The following is a 24,684-nucleotide window of genomic DNA, read 5'->3' on the forward strand; positions in this document are numbered from 1 at the left end:
CAATAGCTGTTTCTACATGTTTTTATTTTGAGGGGTACTGAGTATTTGAGTCACACCCTTTAGTGTTCAGGGGACACTTCCTTACACTATACTCTGAAAAGAAAAAATTTTAAATGGCTGATTTCAGGATCAATCTCAAAGGGCAAAGCTCAAGGGGCTAAAGCATAGAATGTGTAGACAGGAGCGCTGCGATTGATCCCCAGCACTGCATGGCCCCAAGAACTGCCAGGAGCATCCCTTCCATCCTCTGCACAGAGCAGGGAGAAACCGCTAGGCAACACTGGATGCTGCCAATAAATAAATAAATAATAAATAAATAAATAAATACATGTGGGGAGTCCAATTCCAAGGGGTCAGGGGAATAGTTTCAAGGGTCAGAGAGTACACTTTGCATGCAGGAATTCTGGTTTGATCGCTGCCACTTCTCATGATTTCCATACCCACAGCACTGGCAGGTGTAGTCTCCCTTCTCCCTCCACAAAAAAGCTGATTTTAAAGAAATCCTTGGAAATCTCTTGAAATCATCTCAAAATACTCACATATACTGCTCAGGAGCACAAAAATGCAAAATCTAAGGTTAAAACACTTCATACATCCACTTCAAGAGGTAAGTTCTAGTTTCTGTCTCATCCTATATTCAGTTTAGCAAAATCAGACTTTTCAAACAAAGAAAGGCAGTTGCAGAGTCTGGGAGCGAACTAAAAGCAATTCCGTAAGTAAAACCATGATCCAGGATCCTATTGGGACATATCTGAAGTTCACCTTCAAACTGGAAGATGGAGTGATAAAAATCTGAAAAGATTCTAAGGACTCCCAGCACTATCATAGAACCAAGTATTCACAAAGAGAGGTCAGTCATATTCAAAAGTACGCCTACACAACCCATCATAGAAATTCCTTTGGGTTAACAAATTTATCTGAATATGCCAAATATTTTCTGGGCCTATATTCTTTAGACAGAATTAATCAAACCTGTTAACTCTAGGAAATGGAACAAGGACAATAGTAAAATGCCCCCTTTTTGAAACCTTCAACAAAGAGCTTCTTTATAAAAATGAAATCCATTTCCCTCCAACCCAAAGACTGGTTCCTAATCTAACTTCAGTTATGCTTCAAACATTCATAAATCACAATTGAGCTATTATCTACCATAACGCTCAACTTCCCGAAGGATTTTTCTTAAGCAATGAGTAGCCATATGAGCCAATACGATTTTCACTTTTAGAATTTATTTATTTGGGGGTTTTTGCTTGGGAGGCTCCAAAGTGCTAAAGATCAGTCGTTTGCCTTGTATGTGATTTAATCTTTATACCATCTCTTTAGCCCTGATTTTTCTTTTTAATACTATATAATAAATCTATCAACATTTTAAAAACTATGCATAACTTAACAAACCTCTATGTTCTAAACTGATACATGGTAATGATGTTACAAAATCATACCTGGATAAAAGATACATTTTAAGTGCAATATTGGGGGAACAGAGTAGAGAGACAGTACAGCTGTAAATGCTTCCCTTCCATGAACTCCAGACCAAAAAAAACCATAAAATAACACTTCCAACAGTACAGGGGTTATGATGCTTATCCTGCATGGAGACGCACTGGGTTCAATCCCTGGCACAGCATAATATGGTCCCCCAAGCACCACCAGGAGTGATTCTGAGAATTAATGGATATGGCCCAACTCCCCCAGTTAAATTAAATTAAAATACTCCCCTACCTCCTTGTATCTAAGACTAGGTTTTCTCGAAATGTAGAGCAAAATGAATGCTGGAGAATGAGAATCCAGTTATCTTTGGATTCTATTTTGCAAAGTGATTTGCAAGAATAGAAAATGTCACTTTCATTTGTGTGGGGGTAGAAGTTGGGCCACACCCAGCAATGCTCAAAGCTTACTCCTGGCTCACTCCTGGCAATACTCAGACCAGTAATTAAAACCAAGTTGGCTGCCAAGCAGGCAAATGATTTACCCTACTTTTTCATTTGCTGTTTTAGAAAATGTTTTTATTTTGCAAATTATAGTAATATAAAATGGGATTTGTTTTTTAGTTTTATAAATTATTTCATTATCTAACTTATGTACATATAACAGATCTATCCCACACAGCGAAGGCTCCCTGAAATTTCTCAATAATTTTTGTTTTGAGGTCATAACTGACTGTGGTCAGGGTTTACTCCTAGTTCTGTGGTCAGGAATCACTCCTGGTGGTACTTATAGGCAAGATGTGGTGCTGAGAATAAAACTCAGGCCAGCCATATCCGAGGCAAGCACTTTATCTACTGTACTACCTCTCTCGCCTTCGTCCATAATTTTTAATGGTGTATAAGAGTAACTCCTTTTTTGAATGGGGGAGGGGGGACATGGCCAGGAACTGAACCCAGGGTCTAACACACGTAAGGCAAGTGCTCTACTACTGAGTTACATTCCAGGAACAGTGTAAAGGAGTTGGGAAAAAAAAATATGAAAGACAGTGCGGAAAAGTAAGTGCTTTGCCTGTCAAAGCCCTGGCTATAATGCCTGGTACTGCAAGGTCCCTGCAGCAACACTAGGAGCAATCCTACAAGCATGGGCTAGAAGAGACTTGAGTACCACTAGGTACAGTCCCAAAGGCCCAAGACAGACAAAATCTGAGAACAAGTTTTGTGTTAAAAGTTTTCACATATTGGGGCCGGACAAATAGTACAACAGGTTGAGTGCTTGCCTTGCCAAATGGCTGACCCAGGTTTGATCCCCGACATCCTATATGATACCCCAAGCACCACCAGGAGTAATTACTGAGTGCAGAGCTAGGGGTAACCCCTGAGAATCACTGGGTGTGACCCAAAAAGCCAAAAAAAGTCACACAAAGTTTTCATATATTGTCTATGACACAAATGTATCAATTTAATCTTTGCAATTTTTATTTCTGCAAGTGAGATATCTCTCTCTCTCTCTCTTTCTCTCTCTCTCTCACTCACTTTCTCTCTCTCCACTGCCTCGCTCCATCCCCAAAAAGTACATCACAGACTCCTGGATATAAAAAATTTTATGTTGCCAGCGATAGAATCCAGGGCACCATATATGTGAGAAATGTACTCTGCCATCTCTGACCCACTGACATTTCTTTATGATAACCGAAGTCATCTGAGAAGCAAATTAAAAGATTTCTTTCAGTCATTCCGACCCTGGCATTCTAAAACTCTGGTTCTTTTTTTATTCTCATTCCCACCATTAAATAAAGCTGGCTATTAGGTTTGGGAATAGAAGATGAGTCAGCAGTCAGGCAACTGTGAGAAGCAATTTCATTATACTTCAAACAACAGAGAAAGTAAAGACAGCTGCTATTGTGTATGTTGCTAAATAAACTGTCCAGTTTCAGAGGGCTGCAAAACCACCTATTGTCAGCAAGACCCATTTTTCTTACTAAAGGTTGAGGAGTACCAGATTTAGCTATAGGTCCTAAATCACAGCGAATAATCTCTTTACACAACACATAATTAATACAAGTGCCTGAAAAAAACATTAAAACCCATTTGTATAACTAGGATTATGACTAAATGCAATAATCTGGGTCTCTTAGGACTATTACCAGAAAAAAGTGCTTCCAGCAAAAAGAATAGGGCTTTTAAAAATTCACAAAATGTTGTCAATGAACTATGAAGATAGCTTAAAAGGCTGGAACATTTGACCCCTGAGTTTGATTCCTGGAACACTGTGGCCTCCCAAGCACCTCAGGGCACTGCATGGCACCCCAAATCACTGCCCAGAATAACCCTGGAGAAGTGAATCGGCAGTAGTTTATAACCACAAACAGGTGTGATTCCAAAACAAAACAAAACAAAAAGGATACAGGAGACAGTTTGGTGGCAAACTTCCTGCCTTGCAGTATGTGGAAGCAAGTTTGTTATTCGACATCACATTATATGCATTAAGTGTTACACCAGTGATCTCTAGTACATTACAATCAAGTAAGTACAAGCCCACAATTTAAGTGTATGATTCCCAGCAAGTACCAAACTGAAGTATACATAAGCATTAAGTCAGACTTTAATCCCTGGCCCCAAAATTTTGTTCAAAAATCTATGAGCACCCTGAGGCACACATGAGAGCACTACAACCAAGTGTGGTGACCCCCTCAGAGGTCTACCACCAAAAGATGCATGCAGGGCCCGAGTGATAGCACAATGGATAGGGTGCGTACCCTGAACACAGCTGACCCAGATTTGATTCCTGGCATCCCGTATGGCCCCCTAAGTACCAACTGAAGTGATTCCTGAGTGCAGAGCCAGGAGTCAGTCCTGAGCATCGCCAGGTGTGGCCCCAAAACAACAAAAAGATACATACAGCTACCACAACTGAAGAGCACTGTACACACACTACAATAAAAGTGTGCAACTCCCAGTAAGCACCACAACCAAGTGTGGAACCCCGGGTCAACAGAGAAACAAAAGGGAAAAGGAGGAGATTAAATCATTTAATTATTTCAAAAAATGTTGTTAAAACCCAGTAACAACCTCTGAGCAACCAACAGCGTTATCTTAATGTTTTATGATAAAATATTATAGAAATCAAATAAAGTACCCATCTAAAATTTTAACTCCCAACTGTACTCATCTGGGGAATATAAAGTAACAGAATGGGAGACAAACACCCAAGAATTGTTGAGATAAGTGCCAGGGGGTCTGCTCCACGGCTTGGAAGCTGGAAGCAGATGCTGGGGTAAAAGGCAGCTCAGATAGAGAAGGGAACACCAAGTAAAGGGTGTCTGGAGGATTCGCTCGGAATGCGAAATGTGTGCTGAAAGTAAACTATAGACCAAACACGATGGCCACTCAATACCTCTACTGCAAACCACAACACCCTAAAGGAAAGAGAGAGCAAAAGGGAATGCCCTTCCACAGAGGTGGGGTAGGATGGGGGGGATGGGGGGGTTGGGAGGGCTACTGGGTTCGTTGATGGTAGAGAATGGATACTGGTGGACGGATGGGTACTCAATCATTGTATAACTGAAACCCAAGCACAAAAGTTTGTAAGTCTACAACTGTACCTCATGGTGCTTCACTAATTTAAAAAAAAATTAAATTAAATTTTTAAAAAATAGAATTTTGGGGCTGGAGCAATAGCATAGGGGGTAGGGCGTTTGCCTTGTACACAGCCAACCCGGGTTTGACTCCCAGCATCCTATATGGTCCCCCGAGCACCGCCACGAGTAATTCCTGAGTGCATGAGCCAGGAGTAACCCCTGTGCAATGCCGGATGTGACCCAAAAAGCAAAATAGAATTTTAACTCCAAAACCGAAGTCCATTGAAGAGTAATCTCACAAAGACAGGAAGACATTCTTTTCAGTCCCAACTCTGCCTTAAATTGCACTTAGGCTGAGTTGCTGAGTTGAGTGTGTATGTGTGTGTGTGTGTGTGTGTGTGTGTGTGAGAGAGAGAGAGAGAGAGAGAGAGAGAGAGAGAGTGTGTGTTTTCTTCAGTTTTTAGAATACACCTGGTGGTGCCTGACACACTATGCAGTGCTGGGAATTGAACCTGGGATCCATCTCAGATTCCCAGCATGCAAAGCATGAGCTCCAATCCCATGCTACCTTCCAAGCTGAGTTCTGTTTAAATCCAAAGAAGAACTGGCTGAGGAAGTAGTTCAAGTGGTAGTACACAGGCCTAGCATGTGAGACCTTGGTTTCAATACCTGGCACGGTATGGATGCCTACACACCACAGGGTGTAGTCCTGGTGGCCCTTGAGCATCATACCACCAAGCCTGAGGACAAAACGCTCAGGTCCATACTACAGAGTTAAGCATCAACAATAGTGGGCCTGGCATGTCCTCATCTTTTGCCCCAACACCAATGGGGATGGGTCCCTACAATCAATCAGTAAGATCCCTGACAAGTATTACATGTCATTTTCCCTAATGATAGGCCAGTGAGGTAACTCGATGGGCTGAGTGACATGCTTTAGCATGCAGGCGGCCTTGGGTTCACTCGCAGGCACAACAAACCTGGTCCCCCATGCACCACCAGGACTGACTCACAAAGCCAACAGAGCCCTGAGTACTTCTGGGTGTTGCCCAAGGACAAAGAAATGTCTCACAATCTCATAGAGACCACTGTGAACCTAATCTGGAAAGAGAAAAGAACCTTCCTTAGCTCTCTTTCCTCTAAGTAGCAACTACTCTTTTCTACGGCTTCAGTCTCATCTAATCCCTAGACACTGCATGCATTACTGGGAACCTGTTTTTTTCCTGTTCACTCCCCCACTTATCCTTCTACTCCATATTCTTTATTTTCGAAGTATGGGGGAGAGCTCAAGAGTCTGGGGGTCACTCCCAGCTGTACTTGAGCAAGTGGACCAGACTGAAATTCAATGCTAAGGAATGTACCTAGGGATTCTCAGGGAATGACACCTCCTTTCAGGGCTTCTTTCCCACATGCCAGGTATAAGTTCTATCACCTGAGCTACCTCTCTGACCCTTATTCCACATTCTTAATTTTTAAACTTATTTCTAAAGTCCTTTCTGCTCATCTGATTTCCATTAACCTATTTCTAAACATCTTCAGTTATCTCAATATGTTGAATAAAATACTCTATTTCCTTCCTATCCATTATGTCCTAAATCAAATTTATCTGCCCGCTATCTCAAAACATGATATTAAAATTAAATCCCCAAGGGCCAGAGAGATAGTATAAGAGGTAAGGTACTTAGATGTGGCTGTCCTGGATCACCCCCAGGATCACCACCACATATAGTCCCCTAAGCACTGCCAGGGATCACTTCTGAGCACAGAGCCAAAATTGCCAGGTGTGGCCCAACCCTACCCCAAAAAAACCTAAATCCCCAAGCACTACTAGGTACGGCCCAAAGAACAAACACATACCTCTATACATCATCATTTTCCCATTTCAAAGTCTTATGGACCCAACTTAATTCTTTTTTGTGTTTCGTCAAAAATGAATGCTCAAGTCTTTAACTTCCCTTTTTGGTTTCTGGACCCATACCCACAAGGTTACCTCCTGGCTCTGTGCCCAGGGATTACTTCTGGTGGTACCATATGTGGTGCCAGGGAGTCTACCTTTAACTTTCTTGATATAATCAATATATACATATATAAATGCAAAAGAGAATTTCTCCTCACAGAAGGTTTTCAATTAATAAATACAGGAGCAAGGCGAACAGGAAGCTCAAGGGATTGTCTGCCTGTATGCAGGTGGCCGACATTCCATCCCCAGAATGGCACTGTTTCCCAGTTGGGAATGGTCCCCAGCACTACCAGGTGTAGCCCTAAAACAGGCAAACAAAACACAGAAGCAAAGAAACACAAAAATCCAACTTGATAATCATTCATTCATTCATTCATTCATCATCCTGTTAATCGTCGATTACCTCGAGCAGGCCCCAGTAACGTCTCTTTCATCCTAGCCCTGAGATTATATTCAAGGCTTTTTAGGAGAATGAGACCCATCATTGTTACTGGTATTTGGCATATTTGGTGCACCACGGGGAGTTTGCCAGACTCTGCCCTGTGGGCAGGCTATATTCGATAGCCTGCAAGTTTGTCCAGATGTTCTGATAAGATGTCGCGCGGCCGCAAATGCGGCCGCGCGGTTCCGGGAGCTGCATTTTGTAGTCTCTGAGTCTTGGCCGCTGATGGGATTACACGGCGCCAGGGGGCCAGGTGGTGGGTGTGACCCCCGCCTACTGGAATTTGGAGGATCTGGGTGGAGGATGCTCGACTCCAAAAAAATAATTTTTGCAATAGCACAGTGGTAGGGGGGGGCAGTCAGTCTCCTGCCCCTGCGCCTGGCTGTTCCTCACCGGGGTCCCTTGGAGGGGAGCGGGTTGAGCTTTTCTCCCCACCCCGACCAGGGCTCCGGCAGCCGAAGACCTCCAGGACCAGCCACCACCATGCTGAGACCACTCTCCGCACACATGAAGGTACTGGCAGAGGGACAAAGCCACGCGGGTTCCGCGGCCAAGACCTCCAAGCCTACTCGAATTGGAGTCGAGCATCCTCCACCCAGATCCTCCAAATTCCAGTAGGCGGGGGTCACACCCACCACCTGGCCCCCTGGCGCCGTGTAATCCCATCAGCGGCCAAGACTCAGAGACTACAAAATGCAGCTCCCGGACGAGACCAGTGCAGTCAGTCTCCTGCCCCTGCGCCTGGCTGTTCCTCACCGGGGTCCCTTGGAGGGGAGCGGGTTGATAATCATAAACTGAATAAATGTACATGTAATATCTACCAGTTACTGAAATTAGCAGGGAACAGTCTGAAGAGAAACAATATATGCAAAGTCTTCCACAAGATCCTAATCAATTACAAACAGTTCTAATCAACTGGAAAAAGAAAGCTAGTAACACTTCAGCGAAAGACCTGCAGAAACCAACTTAACCAACTAATCAAAGTAATTGTCACCATTTCTATATCAGAAACTTTCTGGCATGAAGAGAAGAAATACATTTTGGTATTCTTTTTTAATATAACCTCAAGATTTAATTTTCTTCATTAATAAAGATAAAGCTTAGAATTGGATCACTTAGCCCTTTGTCTTTCCCCAGTTAAATTCATTTGCATCTCTTTTAATGTTTTTGGTTTTGGTATGTAAACCACACCCAGCAGTACTCAGGTCTGACTCCTTTCTCTGCACTCTCCAGGCAGTGCTCGGGGGACTCTACGGGGTGTCAGTGATCGAACCCAGGTTGGCTGTGTGCGAGGCAAATCCCCTCAACACTGGACTACCGTTCTGGCCCCTGTTTAATAGTCATCGTTCTCTTAGATCTGCAGTAGGGTGCAACACATTCAATCCTCAGTACAATCTTTCTTTCCAGAAGACAGCTTAGCCTGACCTCCATAATCACTCTGCTTCCTGTCATAATGCTACCTTCCCTGAGCATACAGAGACTCCTCCTTGGCATTCCTGTGTGTGTATCTTTTGTGGGCTGATGGTTTATTTCTAAATTTCACTGAGGGCCCAAAAATAAAGTATAGAGGGGGTTAAACTGCTTACCTTGCAGGTGGCTGACCCTGGGTGATCCCCAACACACCATATGCATAGTATTCCTAAAGCACCGTCAGGAGTGACCCTTGAGCATGGCCACATGTGGTCCAAAGACAGTATAAGGGGTAAAGCACTTGCTTTATATAGGGCAAATCCCCACTGCTAACTATAGTCCCCAGGCACTGCCAGGAGTGACCCCTTGCTCACAAAGCCAGAGTCAGGAGTAGTCCCTGACCATTGCCAAGTGTGGCCCAAAAATTAGAAACAAATTTTAAAAAGTCCAGTGGGATTAAGAAATATTCACCATGCTTGTGATGGATAAACTGATGAACAGTCTATAAAATAGTTGTGACTAGCAACCTTAAGTGTCACAATCATCAAAGATAGAAGCCAGAGTAATAGGACAAAAGGTAGTATTTGCCTTGCACACTGCCAACCCAGGTTTCATTCCTGGTACTATATATGGTCCCCCAAGCTCCACTAGGAGAGATGTTTGAGTGCTGAGCCAGGAATAAACCCTGAGCATAGCCAGGAGTAGCAAAAACAAAACTAAACAAAACCCCCCCAAAAAAATCATCAAAGAGTGACTGAGGCTCAAATACAAGGTAGAAGAGACTATAGAGAAACAACAACTAAATCTAATGTGGAATCCTGGAACAGAAAAAGGACATTAGTGGAAATACTGGTAAACCCTCTTTAATAATGTAGTTATTGGTACTATTCCATCTATGTTAATTTCCTGTTCTTCGTAGTTATGTAAAATGTTAGTGGAAGGGTGTGAGAAATACAAAGCCATGCTTCTGTTTTTTTTGTCAAGTTTTCTTTAAGCCTAAAATTAGTTCATTTTAACCACCAGAGAAAACAGTATGGAGGTTTCTCAGAAAAAGTAAAAATAGAGCGGCCATATGACCCAGCAATTCCACTTTTGGTATCTACCCTAGAGGACACAAAAACATTCACCCAAAATGACATGTGCAAACCAGTATTCATTTCAGCACCCAGCATGATAGCTAGGATATGGAATCAATCTATGTGACAACAGATCCAACTGGATAATTTTAAAAATATGGTATATACACATAAAGAAATGCTATGCAGCTGCATTAAATGATGAAATTATGCAATTCAACAGCAACCTGAGTGGAACTAGAGGATATATTAAGTGAATCGGAAGGATAGATACCAAATGATCTCTCTTATTGGTGATATACAGAAGAGTAACAGGAGGAAAGGCTTGGTTTCAAAGTGGGGATACCCACAGTGACGGAAATAAGAATCACGGAAATAAGAAGGGCAGAAAAGTAAAGAAAATGGGAGGTGGGGTGTGCCTCGTGGGGAGGGAGGGGGAAAAGAGAGGAATGGGAGGTAATGGGTGGTGAAGAGGTGAGATTTATGTGTATATCTAAACTACGGAGCTGACAATACTGTAAGCATGAGGAGGTATGATGCCGCCAACAGATCAATCTGTTCCTGCTGGGTGAGTGCATCAGCAGCCCGATGGTGCCTTCAGACTTCCTGACACCCCAAAATTGCCACTGTGCCTTTGGCCAGACCTCAACAACTTAGAACCAAGTTTACCAAGAAATTAAACAGCCAAAAGTTAGGTATGTGGGAGCCATGCTCACAAACCACCTCTGGCTCAGCTATAGAAGCTCATTTATTGGCCTTACTTCAGAGACCCATAAATAAATCTCGAACGAGATCAAAAGCTGCAGTTAATCTCGGACCCATGCAAGGCTAAACAGACCAGGGTAAATCACAGGGGGGCGGGTTAGACTGGTGCCTGCCCAAACAGAGTCCCAGGAGCCACTTGCTTGCACATGACTCCACCATCTCAAGATGGACCTCACCAAGATATTATCTGCTGAAAACGCGGGTATGTGGCTTTTGTGACTGAAATCTCCAGGCTTTCTCAGGGTCAGGATGAGCTGGCTACCTTCCTATACTTCCAGAAGCCTCGGCAGTCACATTCACACCTCAAAGCTGTCACCCAACTGAAAAGCTACTCCAGCCTTACCATCCCAATAAAAACACTGAATGCCCTGAAGAAACACCATGACCCCTTGGCACCTGTACTGCAAACCAAAGTGCACAAAGGGAAAAGGAGAGAGAGCAAGAAGGAAAGTGCCTCCCATAGAAGGAGGCTGGGGGTTCGGGGATGGGGTGCTGGAGGATGGTAGGAGGGGAACAGGGGGCATTGGTGGTGGGAAATATACACTGGTGGAGGGATGGGTGCTGGATAACTGTGTGACTGAAACCCAATTATAAACAGTTTTATAATGGTCTATCTCACAGATATTCAATTAACTTTTTTAATTAAAAAAAAAAGTAATGTGGAGTTCATGCCCAATTCAATCAGCAAATTCAATGGCTGAATAAAAAGCAGTACTCCACCATTAAAAAAAAAATACTGTAAGCATGAGATTTTAAACTACAATAACCAAACTTAAATATGTGCCTGTTAAGGAGAAAGGCTGGAGGGGGGTGGGTTTGGTAGGAAACTGGGGACATTGATCAAAGTCAACACTGGTGACAGAATTGGTGTTGGTACTATATGCATAAAACTTAATTATAAATAGTTATTTAAATCAAGTGTCTTAAAATGTTTAAATTCGTTTTTAATATAAAATGTTTAATGTATAAAAAATAAAGTAAAATCAGTTCACAGAGTCAGAGAGACAGCTCAAAGGGCAAGAGTGCATGCAGGAGACACAGGCTGAACTGCTAGCACCACCTAGGTCCTGATAACCACTGGAAAAACCCCCAAGCTCAGAACCAGGATTAGCCCTTGAGCACCACCAGGTGTGGCCCATGCTCTCCCCACCAAAAAAAAAAGATAGATAAAATTAGTTCAAATAAAGTTTTTTAAAAGGGAAGGATGACAATACTGTTTCTATTTAGTACACATGCTAATATCAAAGACCATTTATACATTATAGGACCAAATACAAATTGATGAATTAAGAAATGTGAAATGTCTCCCAAAGTATTGTAGTTACACAACTAGAAATAGCACAGAATCCTAATTTTTTAAAGATGTATAACAGTAGGTACAAACAGGTCATTATAGGCAAACAGGACCTTTGGTCACCCTATTAATATAGAGCAAAATGGTCTGTGTTATTTTCATGTGGAAATGCCTGCTCCCTCTTCTTTTTGGGGCAGGAATACATCCATAACATGCTATATTACAAATTTTTAAAAAGTAGTCCAGTGCTACCAACCTTCTATAGAGGTTAAGTAGTTTATTTCTCCTACACACACACACACACACACACACACAAAGTGGTATATGTTATTAAAGACCTCAAGTCAGTATGATTAATCATAAGCCTGATGCTGATCCTCCTTCAAGCTCTGGAACAAACATCCCTAGGGAGAGAGCCAAAAAGCTGGCCCAAGTTTATCCCTAAGTAGGCTATGAAAAGTCTATATAAAAGAAACAAAGCCAATGTATTACTTATAGGCTTGGATCTTTTAATAGCTGTCACTGTCATTGTCCTCCCATTGTTCATCAATTTGATCAAGCGGGCCCAGTAATGTCTCCATTGTGACACTTGTTACTGTGTTTGGCATGAATGCGTCACGGGTAGCTTGCACGGTTTTGCTGTGCAGGTGAGATACTCTCAGTAGCTTGCCAGGCTCTCCGAGAGGGGTGGAGGAATCAAACCTGGGTCAGTCAGGTAGGCTGTGTGCAAGGCAAACGCCCTACCTGCTCTGCTATCGGCATTTAAAGGAGACCAAGAATGCAATCACTGATTTTCCAGAGCAGCTTTCAGTGCCTTCCCTAAACAGGACCATACTCAAGTCCACTCTCCCAATCACAAAAGGTAATAAGGTAAGGTCAAATACTCTGCTGTGTGCTTCTGAGATCGCATTTATTTCATAGAGCTGCCAAAGTCTAAAATTTCTGAAAAAAGATCAACATTGGTATCAGTCTCAAGGTATCAGTCTCAAGGACTCAACATTCGGTACTTGATGACATTGTAATACTACATAGGTAAGCTATGGTCTTTTGCTTATTTAGTAAGTCATACTAAAATATAGTCATAACTTTTAAAAGTAGTTATCATAAAAAGTCAGCAATTCTGAGACTGGGAAGAGGGCTGGATGCAGTGCATGACTAGTATGCACAGGGTATTAGTTCAATCCCAGTCACCAATGCCTCCTGAGCACCACCAAGTGTAGTCCTGGTATACCCCAGCACACTGGGAAGATTTCCCCCACCACTACCACCAAAAATTAAAAACCAACCCCCCCAAATTAGCAACTTTATTCCCACATTTTAAGGGAAGGTGGGGGGGTTGGAGTTTGAGCCACACCCACCAGTGCTCAGGGCTTACTCCTGCTGTGTCCAGGGACCACTCCTGGTAGGGCTTAAAGGACCATATGTGTGGTGTCAGAGATTGCATGGGGTCAGCTGCACAGGAGGCAGGCACCTTGAACCCATACAATCTCTCCAGTTCCACAATTACATCTTCAGAGAATAGCACAATAGTTACATGTCTTTGCTTTTGATGGATTTTTTTTTTCTGTTTTTACTTTAGGAACACTTCTGACAGTGCTCAGGGGTTGAGTCCTATCTCCGAGCTTAGAGAGTCACTCCTGGCAGTGCTTGAGGGATCAAAGAAGCTCAGTGATGGAACCAGGGATTACCACTTGTAAAACAAGCGCTCAAGTCCTCTCAACCATCCCTTCAATCTTTATAGCTTTTGTACAAGATTATCACTAATATGAATCTAATCTGGTTTATTTTTATTTTTATTTTTTATTTTTGGTTATGGGGCCATAACCAGAAGTGCTCGAGTTACTACTGGCTCTGAATTCAAGAATCACTCCTGGTGCACTCAGGGTACCATATGGGATGTGTGCCTGGGGACCAAACCCAGGTCAGCTGCGTGCAAGGCAAGCACTATCAACCTGGTCTCTTTATTTTTAATTTCTTACAAAAATTTTACTAACAAGAGGTAAAACCTTCTTGAGTGGTTTTCTAAGCATTATTCAAAAAGTGAAAATGACTGGCTATTGATCACACAAAAGACTTTACTCAATAGGTCACATTTTATAAATAGCACCCCTAAATTTCAACCCACTTAATGGATTAAAACACCTGACATGGGGCCACTTGTCTTACTTGCAGCCAACCCTGGTTCAATTCCCAGCACCATATATGGTCCTCCAAGCACTTCCAGAAGTGACCTCCAGCACAGAGCCAGGAGTTAAATCCTAATCACTGTTACAAGACAGACAGATGCGGATGCTTGTCGTCAACTGCCTGTGGCCTGTCTGACCATACTGTATGGCCCAAAAAGGATGCTATAAATATCCAAATGGCCCATGGCAAAAAGAATGTTCCCCTGGAACCAAGGTCATGGTTACTCTTTTGTTTTCTTTCAAAAGTTTTATAATCTTAGTTCTTACATTTAGTTTTCAAATCCTTTTTTAATTTTTTATGTACAAGTTCAATTTTTTTTGCAGTGCCAGAAATTGAATATAGGGTTTCATATATGTAAGGCATGTGTTTCACTGCTAAACCACATCCCCAGTCCCCAACCAAATTCTTTTACTTGCGGATATGTAATTGTCACAGTACCATTTGAAAGAGTATTGTTGCCTCTTTGAATTATTGGCACCTAGTCAGAAATAAATAAATTCCATTTCATGTGTATGTTTGTGTGTATGTTTGGGTCACAACCGGAGCTGTTCAGGTCTTACTGCTCCTAGCTCTGTACTTAGGAATCAGTCCTGGTCAGGTGTAGGAGCCTGGGTGTCAGGGATTGAACCCAAGTAGGCAGTGTACAAGGCAAGTGCTCTCTCAAAAATACCTAAGTCTCCTTTGTACTCTCTCTCTCCAGTATCTCTCTGCTCTTATTTTATTTTCTTGTTGTGGTGCTCAGGGCTTACTCCTGGCTCTATGCTCAGGGATCACTGCTGGTAGTGTGGTACTTGAGAAGACCATATTTGGTGCCTGAGATTAAACTGGAGTCAGTCATATGCAAAGCAAATGCCTTACCCTTTATACAATCTCCCATCTTTGTTTGTTTTCTATTGGTAAAATGATATGAAAATTGTACTGGGGGTAAAGACTGGGCTAGAGTCAGAACCAGTGCTCAGCACTACAACCAACTCTGTACTCAGGAGTGAATCCTGGCAGTGCTCAGGGGACCTATGTGCTATCACAAATCAAACTGGAGTTGGCTGCGTGCAAAGCAAGCCCCTTATCTCCTGTCCTCTCTCTCCAGCCCTTAAGACAGTTGAAATGACACTCTAATAAAAGTGCAAAGTGGGGCCTAGGAACAAGAGAAGTGACACCCAAGGACTAAGCTTGGAGTAGACCATAAGCACCACCGGGCATGATCCATAAAACAGTAATTTTTGTTTGTTTGGGGGTGATACCTGAGTCTGCACTCAGGGATCACTCAAAGTGGGACAGGGGGTGATCTGAGGTGCCGGGAATCAAATTCAGGTTGGACATGAGTAAGGCAAGTAACCTGCCCACCTGTCTCTCCTGCCCCTAATTTTGAGAAAGACAACCCTGGGCCAAGGAGCTGGCTCAAAGGGTTAGAGTACATCTTCGCTCAGGTTCAATCCAAAGTACTACATGATCCCCAAAGCACTGCCAGAACAACCTCCAAGTACCATGCCAGGAGAAGCCCCTAAACAGCACCACATGTGAACCCCCAATTAATAACTGTTAAAATTTTTGGAAAATATGGACATTTCTCAAAAAACTAGAAACTGAGCTTCCTTATGACCCAGCAATACCACTCTTGGTAATATACTCCAAGGGCCCAACAGCACACTGCAGAAAAGTCATCTGCACTCCTATGTTCACTGCATTGCAGCACTATTCACAATAGCCAGAATCTGGAAGCAACCAGAGAGTTCAATAACAGATGAGTGGATAAAGAAACTATGGTACATCCACACAATGGAATACTAAACCTGCTAGAAAAAAATGAAGTCATAAAATTTGCTTATGGATGGACATGAAGAGTATCATGTTGAGTGAAGTAAGTTAGAGGGAGAGGGACAGACAGAATGATCACACTCATTTGCAGAATATAAAAGCACAATATGAGAATCCCCAAAGACAGTAGAAATGAGGGCCAGGAGGACTGGTCCATGGTAGGAAGCTTGCCACGATGGGTAGGGGGAGTGCAGTTAAAACAGAGAAGGAATAACTTCACAATGATAGTTGGAAATGATCACTCTAGACAAGAACTGCTGAAAGGAGGTAAAGTGATATGCATTTTACCCTTTAAGTAACATAGTAACAGTACTGAAAACCACAGAGCCTAAAAGAAAACCAGAAAGTATCTGCCACAGAGACAGGCTGGGGAGGGGGGGGGAGGGAGAAGGGGGAGAGCAGGGAAACTGGGGACATTGGTACACTGGTGAAGGGATAAGTGTTGGAACATTGTATGACTGAAACTCAATCATGAACTACTTTGTAACTGTGTATCTCATGGTGACTAAATTTTAAACTTTTTTTTCAATAACAGGGCAAAGAATTTAGAAAGACATTTCTCCAAAGACAAATAGTGAATAAAATACAAGGAAAAGGTAGATATTCAAAACCATCTGTTATGCAAATAAAGATCAAAACCACAACAAATCAAAACCCAGCGAGGTATTCAAGGGTCACTCCTGGCAATGCTAAGGGAACTGTGAGTGCCAATTATCAAATCCAGGAACTTGCAAGTGCCTAAGTTCTTTGAGCTATCTCCCAGGCCCAACCAGTTTTTAAAAAGAACTGATATAGATCCAGCTATGTGGTTCAAATGTAGAGCATTTATGAAGCTGAGTTCAATTCCTAGCACCTCAAGATCCCCCAAACATCAAGGCACCACTAGGGTTTTTTTGGGTTTTTTGGTTTTTTCTCTTTTGCTTTTGGGTCACACCCGGCGATGCACAGGGGTTACTCCTGGCAGTGCATGGGGGACCATATGGGATGCTGGGAATCGAACCCGGGTTGGCCATGTGCAAAGCAGACGCCCTGCCCGCTGTGCTATTAGTCCAGCCCAAAAATATTATATATATATATATATATATAAAATGTGGCCTGAGCGATAGCACAGCGGGCAGGGCGTCTGCCTCGCACACGGCCAACCCAGCCGACCCAAGTTCAATTCCTCCGACCCTCTCAGAGAGCCCGGCAAGCTACCAAGAGTATCTCGCCCACACGGCAAGGCCTGGCAAGCTCCCTGTGACTCTATATGCCTGTATATGACTATATGACTATATGACTCCCTGTATTCAATATGCCAAACACAGTTACAAGTCTCACAATGAAGACGTTATTGGGCCTGCTCAAGCAAATGGATGAACAGTGGGAGGAGAGTGCTATAGTGCTATATATAATGTATATACTACTGAACCTTGAAAATATTATGCTAAGCAAAAAAAAAACCCAGCCATGAAAGGCCACACAGCATTCCATTACATGTGATGTCCAGAGCAGGCAAACCTCTCGAAGCAGAAGATTTGTACTTGCCTGCTACAGCAGAGAAAACTGAAAAATATTTTAACAGGTTTCTTTTTGTTCTAAGGAGACTCCCAGAAGTGCTCAGGGCTTATTCCTAGCTTTGCACTAGGAGATCATACCTGATGGGCTCGGGGGACCATAAAGAGTTCCAGGGAAAGGGAATGAATCATGCAAGGCAAGTGCCTTACCTGCTGTACTCTCTCCGGCCTCAGTTTAACAGGCTTCTTTTGGGAAAGATGATAATGTTCTAAAGCTAATTGTGCTGACACCTCTACTGTTTTTTGCATTTACTTAACTATACTTATTAAAATAGTTTATTTGAATACTTAACTGTATATATTAAATAGGTAACTTTTAGAACATGTAGAGCATATCTCAATACGGACTTTTTTTTTTAAAGATAATGGCTGCATACAAGCAAAGCCTAACTTCTTTGTGGTGCTGTTTTCCTTTCTGTTGTTTTACTGGGTCACACTCCCAACCTGATACTCGGGGGATCACTTCCTGGCAGCACCTGGGGTACCACATAGTGTGAGGGTCAAAACTAAACCTCCAGTTGAAAGGGAAACTAGAGAGATGGCTTGCCTTGCTGCCACCCAGTTTAAATACCCAGTTTAAAGCACTGTGCTTTAAAAAATACTTTCCTGGGCTGCAGAGACAGCACAGGGGTGACGGGGCATGCCTTGCATGCAGCTGCCCCCAGTTTAAAGTCTCCCAAGACATTGCAGGGTGACCTAGTAATAGCCAGCACCTCACCATCAGGTCTTCATGTTGAATTGCTGCACAAGTTTGACCAAGAATCTGGGAGGGGTCCCAGGTAGGCCAGTTTGGGAATCTATGCTCTGGAATCTGAGCCCATTATCTGGAGCCCATTATCTGATGGGGAACAACTGGCAGTGGTTCTTCTCACATGGTCCGGTTTTGCTACATGATGGTGCACACACTGACACCCATGGCCTGTGTGCTACCATGGCCTGCCTGGCCCATGAATGATGTTACAAATACATAAATAGCCCTGGCAGAAAAATGATTCTCCATTCCTGTCTAGAGTCTACCACAAGAATCCTCCGCTCCAACAAAGGGGAGGAATGAAAGGAAGAGGCAGAGATAGCTGAGCCGAATGAGCACATGTTCTGCATGTAGGTAGCCTTGGTTAGATCCCTGAGCACCACCCAGAAGTGACTCCCAAGCACAGAGCTGGGAGCATCCTCTAAATACCTCTTAGTATGGCCCAAAACCAGAAAGAAAAGGAAAAATCCTCCAATCAGCCTAATGATGATTCTTACAACCCATTATACAACATATTTATACCACAACAAAATATGTTTATGCTAATAACTCAGCCACCAAATCTACTCCCCTCTGCTCATCCAAAATTTTATCTTATTCTCAGTATTCTTCCATTGTTTTAAAATTCCTTTTTCTTTACATTTCTGGTTTCTATTTTTGGGCCACACCTGGCAGTGCTTGGGGCTATTCCCAGCTTGATGCTCAGGGAACCATGGCATGTTCTTCAGCATGCAAAGCCTGCTCCAGCCCTTGGTGCAATCTCCTCCAGCCCCATCTTTTTTGTCTGTGTTTGCTTTGGGGTCACACCCAGTTGTGTTCAGGGCTTACTTCTGGCTCTGCGCTTAGGGATCATTTATGGTGAGGATCGGGGTACCATAAAGGTGTAATTTATGAATCCCTTGTGATTTTTTTCTCTTTTTCTTTAAATCATTTCTAATTAAACTAATATGCCTTGAAAATCAATTTTTAAAAATCAAAGTTAAAGCCAGAGAGTACAGGGTTAAGGCACTTGCCCTGCATGTGGCAAAGCCTGGTTCAATCCCCATCCCCACATAGAATCCCCTGTGAACCATCAGGAGTGACTGTGAATACATCACTAAAAATGAGTGTCCAAACCCTCCCCACAAAGACACAAACCAGGAGCCGGAGCGATAGTACAACGGGTAAGGCGTTTGCCTTGCATGCAGCCAACCCGGGTTCGATCCCTGGCATCCCATGTGGTTCCCTGAGCACCGCCAGGAGTAACTCCTGAGTGCAGAGCCAGGAGTAACCCCTAAGCATCGCTGGGTGTGACAAAAAAAAAAAAAGACACATACCACAATGTTAAGTGTTATTTGAACACATTAACATACTGAGTGGCTTTTTTCTATGCATTTTTTTCTTGACTTGCTTATCTTAAAAAAATGTTTAATAGTAACATTTGACAATAAATGTTTCCTCTCTTTGGCTTTTATCAACTCTAAACCTCAGAATTTATACTTTTTATATTATTTTTGGGATTTACACTTTTAAAAGCAACTCAATCACTTTAAGACAGCTTTGCAAACTAGGCCAATGCTATTTTATCTCAAAGGACACTATGGAACTATTCAATTACACATCAGTGCAAAAACAATTTTAGGACAGCTTTATATGTTAACAGTGAATTGTGGGAGTATATGGAAAGAGACAGTACAGATAACAATGTGCTTGCCTCAAATGCAGCCGCTCAGGGTTCAATCTCTGGCACCCCATAGGGTTCCCGTGTATCACCTGGAATGATCCCAGTGCAAAATGCAAAGTGCAAAGTGCAAAGTGCAAAAATTTATGAATCCCTGGCACTGCCCTTTTTGCCCCAAAATTAAAAAAAAAAAGAAAGAAATTTTGGGGTGGGATTCACAGTAAAGAGAAATAAAGTGCATGCTTTGCATGCAGCTGACCCATATAGTTCCCCCCAAGTTCCAATTAAAGTGATCTCTGAGTTGTAGAGCCAGGCATACGTCTTGAGCACAGCTGGGTATAGCCTCCCCCCACCAAAAAAAAAAAAAGTGAATTATGTAGATACTTCTCAATAAACAAACCACTTTCACATGTCCCAAAAATTCCACTTATTGGCATCGATCCAATACCCCAAAAACACTATTTCAAAAAGACATTTGCTCTCCTATACTCCCTATAGACTGGAGCAATAGCACAGCAGGTAGGGTGTTTGCCTTGCACAAGGCCAACACGGGTTCGATTCCTCCACCCCTCTCGGAGAGCCCGGCAAACTACCAAGAGTATCTCGCCCACACAGCAGAGCCTGGCAAGCTCCCTGTGGCGTATTTGATATGTCAAAAGCAGCAACAAGTCTCACAATAGAGATGTTACTGGTGCCTGTTCAAGCAAATCGATGAACAACAAGAGGACAGTGTGACAGTGCTATAATCCCTACAGCGTTATTCACAATAGCCAAGATCCAAGAACAGATTCAGACAGAGAAACTGGCATATATACACAATGGAATACTACTCAGCCGAAAGAGAAAACAAAATTATGTTGGGGCCAGAGAGACAGCACAGCAGATAAGATACTTGCCTTGCAAACAGTCAAGCGAATTTCAATCCCTGGCAACACATATGGTCCCCAAGGCCTGCCAGGAGTAAACCCTGAGCACAGAGCCAGGGCTGAGCAGTATCAGGTGTGGCATCTCCCACAGCAAAAAAAAAAAAAAAGTTTAAACCATGCAATTTGCCACTATATGGATGGAACTGAAGGTATCATGCCAAATAAAGTCAGGAGAGGGGCAGATACAAAATGCTCCCCCCTCATATGTGTGGTATATTGCATGGGGATCCAATGGTAATACAGTGGGTAGGGCAGTGTGTAGGTTCACATCTTGAATGTGGTGAACCCCAGGTCAATCCCCAGCACCCTCTATGGTCACCCAAGCCATTCATTCAGGAGTGAGTCCAGAGCACAGAGCCAGGAGTAAGCCTTGAACCCTGCTGGGTATGGTCAAAAGAAAAAAACTAGTATGGGAACAGCAAATGACCAAAGCCAACAGAATCTGAAAACTGATTTATAGAACTGAGCTTACCAGGCGGATAAGAAGGTATGGTATGGAGACAATGACAGAAGGGAGCAGACACTCGTGGCATCTGCCAGGGTACTTGCCTTGAAAGACAATTTGGAGGGTCTAGTATTAGAACATTGTACACGTGAAACCTTTCATTAACAGTATTGTAAATCATGGTGCTTTCAAAACACTTAAATATTGAGGGAAAGAAAGTAAATTGAGGGCTGTGGACATTGCTCAATGGTAAACTTGGCTCATATGAGGCCCTGAGTCTGTGCATGCCACCATCCCCACTTATTTGAGTGGGTAGCCAAAAAAATTCATTTTGATGCCAGCACTATGTTAGCCCTAAAACATCTTAAAACTGATTCCCAGGGCTGGAGAGATAGTGTAGGGATAAAACCACTTGGCCTTGTATGCAGTTGGCACCAGTTCAAATCTCTGGCAACACGAATGGCCCCCCAAATTCACCAGGGGTCACTCCTGAAAAGAGCCCCTTAGCACCTCTGGGTGTGGCCCCAAAATTTAAAACACAGCCAACAAAAAAAGCAAAACAGTTTCCCAACTCTAACTTAATAATAAACAAATCACCTCCAAAAGTATTTAACTTCTTACTATTTGCCAAACACTGGCAAAGGGTTGGCAATTCAACAGTGAACAAAATAGACAAAAATCTCTGCCTTCATGGTACTTACATCCTATTGATAGCATTTAATGGAATTTAACTCATACAAGTTAAGCATCAGAGAACACCATACTGGGCTTGAAAAAGTACAAAACTACTACGAGTTCTAAAGGCCATAAAAACTGACAATTTTCAAATGTACTTAACACAGCTTAAACTACCTCAAATTTCAGCAGAGGCTTTAGAAGAGTGAAAATCTTCTGGCTGGCAGCAAGCCAAAAAACTAGGAGCCATTTGAGAAGTCAGAAGTAAATTGCAATCCTACAAAAAAAGTACTTCATGGACATGCCTCTCAGTTGCAGTTTAGACAATGAAGCCCTGTGCATGGCGAATAATAAGGACGTAACTAATTTCCTATTACATTAACTCAAAGTATTGTTCCTAAAAATAAAGATATTGTCTTATCACAGAAGTCCATTTCAGAACTTACTTTCCCTTCAACCCCCAAATAAATTATCATCACGCAGAATATGTCAGCAACTAACCATCATCCTCACTGTTCAATTCAGTTAGAAATTTCAACACGTTTGGCTAAATCTAACATTAACGGGGGGGGGAGGGGACAAGAGACTTTCCCCCACTTTTCCAGAGGCTTCTTATATGAATAAACAGTCTTCCTCTGATCCAGAATAGCAGGCTTCTATTGTCTTTAAGCCATGACAGACACATCTCTGAACATCAAACAGAAAAACAATAGGTATCTATAAATCCTTCCCTCTCCTGGCAAGAACAAATCTCAAACCAAAACCTTCAAAACACAAACCATTACGATACAAAGGAGTTATTTAATAAATGAGTCTAATCACTTTATTTTAGAGCAGCGTTCTACAACCAGTTTGCCCCTTTGGACCAGTATCTGTCCTGTATAAAAATCCACAAGACAGCAGTTACATCCAAGGCAGAAGACCTGCATACTGGCACCATTCCATAGACCACTGGTTGAAGTACACTGTTTTAGAGAAGGTAAAACTGGTTATCTAGAGCAATTATGAGACTTGTCCAAAATAACAGAGCTATTACAAGGAAAGAGCTGGGACTGTAGATACAGTAAGCAAGTCAATCACCTTACAATCTGCAAACTGGTTCAATCCCTGGCACAACATATGGTCTTTTGAGCACCCCATGAAAATCCTTAAGAACCACCCGGTAGGTCCCAAATACCAATAAATAAAATTAAAAGAGCCAGTTCCAGAGAAATAACTTAAAGAGGTGAAACACATGCTCTGAATACAGGAGCCTCAGGGTTGATCTTCAGCCTGCAAGGTCCCCCAAACAGTGACCCCAAGCACCAAGCTGGAGGTAATCTCTGAGCACCAATGGGTGCAACCAAAACAATCTCACTTAAAGAAATGGGGACAGAAGAGAGTACAGAGATTAAAGCACTTGTCTTACATCCCTTCAACACTGGTTCAATCCCCAGCATTACATATGACCACCCGAGCACCACCGGAAGAGACCCCTGAGCAGAGCCAGTAGTCGCCCTTGAGAACATTTGGCTATGGCCCCAAAATAAATGAATTTAAAAAGATAAGGAATCACCTCTTCCTCCCATTCCCACGTAAAGAAGCAAAGTGAAAAGGACATTCAGAGATTTTTTAAGCCTGCCATGCCCTGGCCTGAAGAGCAGACCAACACTTGGGCAACCTTAGGAATTTTCATCTCTGGCTTCAGATTCCTCTTCTGTAAAAGGACAACACCCTGGCCGGAGCAATAGTAAAACAGGTAGGGCATTTGCTTTGCACACAGCTGACCCAGGTTTGACCCCTAGCACCCCAGAGAATCTCCTGAGCACCGCCAAGAGCAACTCTTGAAGTAACCCCCGAGCATCGCTGAATGGTAATCCAAAAACAAAAACAAAAACAAGACAGCACCTACCTCATTAGAGCTTTAGTTTAAGGTGAGAGGCTTCCCAGATGGCTCTTACTTTAGGAGCCACTCCCAGTGAAAACCTGGATATGTGGGCCAGGAAGTTCAATGCTCAGCTCAAATGTGTGAGGGGGAGGGGAGGAGAGGAAAAAGAAAAGATGAGAGAGAGGGTGGAGAGATAATATAGAAGGTAAGTGCTTGTCTTGTACACAGACAACCTCAGTTTAAGTCCCAGCACCCTTTTTTTCTCGGGGGGGGGGCAGGGGTGCTGTCACACTAGGCGATGCTCAGGGGTTACTCCTGACTCTGACTCAAGAATTAATCCTGGCAGTGCTAGGGAGATGACTATATGGGATGCCAGGGCTCAAACCCTGGTTGGCCACATGCAAGGCAAACACCCTACCTACTGATCTATCACTCCAGCCCATTCCCAGCACTCTTTATGCTCCCCAAGCACTGCCAAGGGTCACTCTGGAGCACAAAACCAGGAACAGCCCCTGAGCACTGACAGGTGTGGCCCAACCACCTCCCCCTACCCCCCACAAAGAAAATAAATGACTGAAAAACAGGCAGGCAGGCATGCATTGTGAGTGTGCATGTGCGCGTGCACGCACACACACACACAGAGTACTTTTTTGTTTGAGGTTTGTTTTATTTTTCTTGGTTGTTTTGTTCTGTTAATTTTGGGGCCACACCCAGCAGAGCTCAGAGTTTATTCTTGGCTCTGTACTCAAGGATCACTACTGGACGTGCTCAGGGGATAATATGTGGTCCTAGGGATCAAACCAAGGTCAGTCACATGCAAGTGCCATAATCCCTGTACTATCTTCTGGCC

At 43.0% G+C, this 24,684-nt stretch overlaps 1 protein-coding gene and 1 non-coding gene across 17 annotated transcripts in view; one reads left to right on the forward strand and one right to left on the reverse strand.

The window, feature by feature from the left end:
* EIF4G3 (eukaryotic translation initiation factor 4 gamma 3) overlaps nt 1–24,684 on the reverse strand; it is a 355,974-nt gene that overhangs the window by 325,048 nt on the left and 6,242 nt on the right. The gene's annotated exons all lie outside the window — the stretch shown is intronic.
* Nucleotides 12,109–12,246, forward strand: LOC130032256 (small nucleolar RNA U109). The gene has a single exon (XR_008793800.1). It is a non-coding gene; the product is annotated as a small nucleolar RNA U109 (small nucleolar RNA).

This window comes from Sorex fumeus, unplaced genomic scaffold (genome assembly GCF_029834395.1).
Source record: "Sorex fumeus unplaced genomic scaffold, SorFum_2.1 ptg000047l, whole genome shotgun sequence".
NCBI classification, from domain to species: domain Eukaryota; kingdom Metazoa; phylum Chordata; class Mammalia; order Eulipotyphla; family Soricidae; genus Sorex; species Sorex fumeus.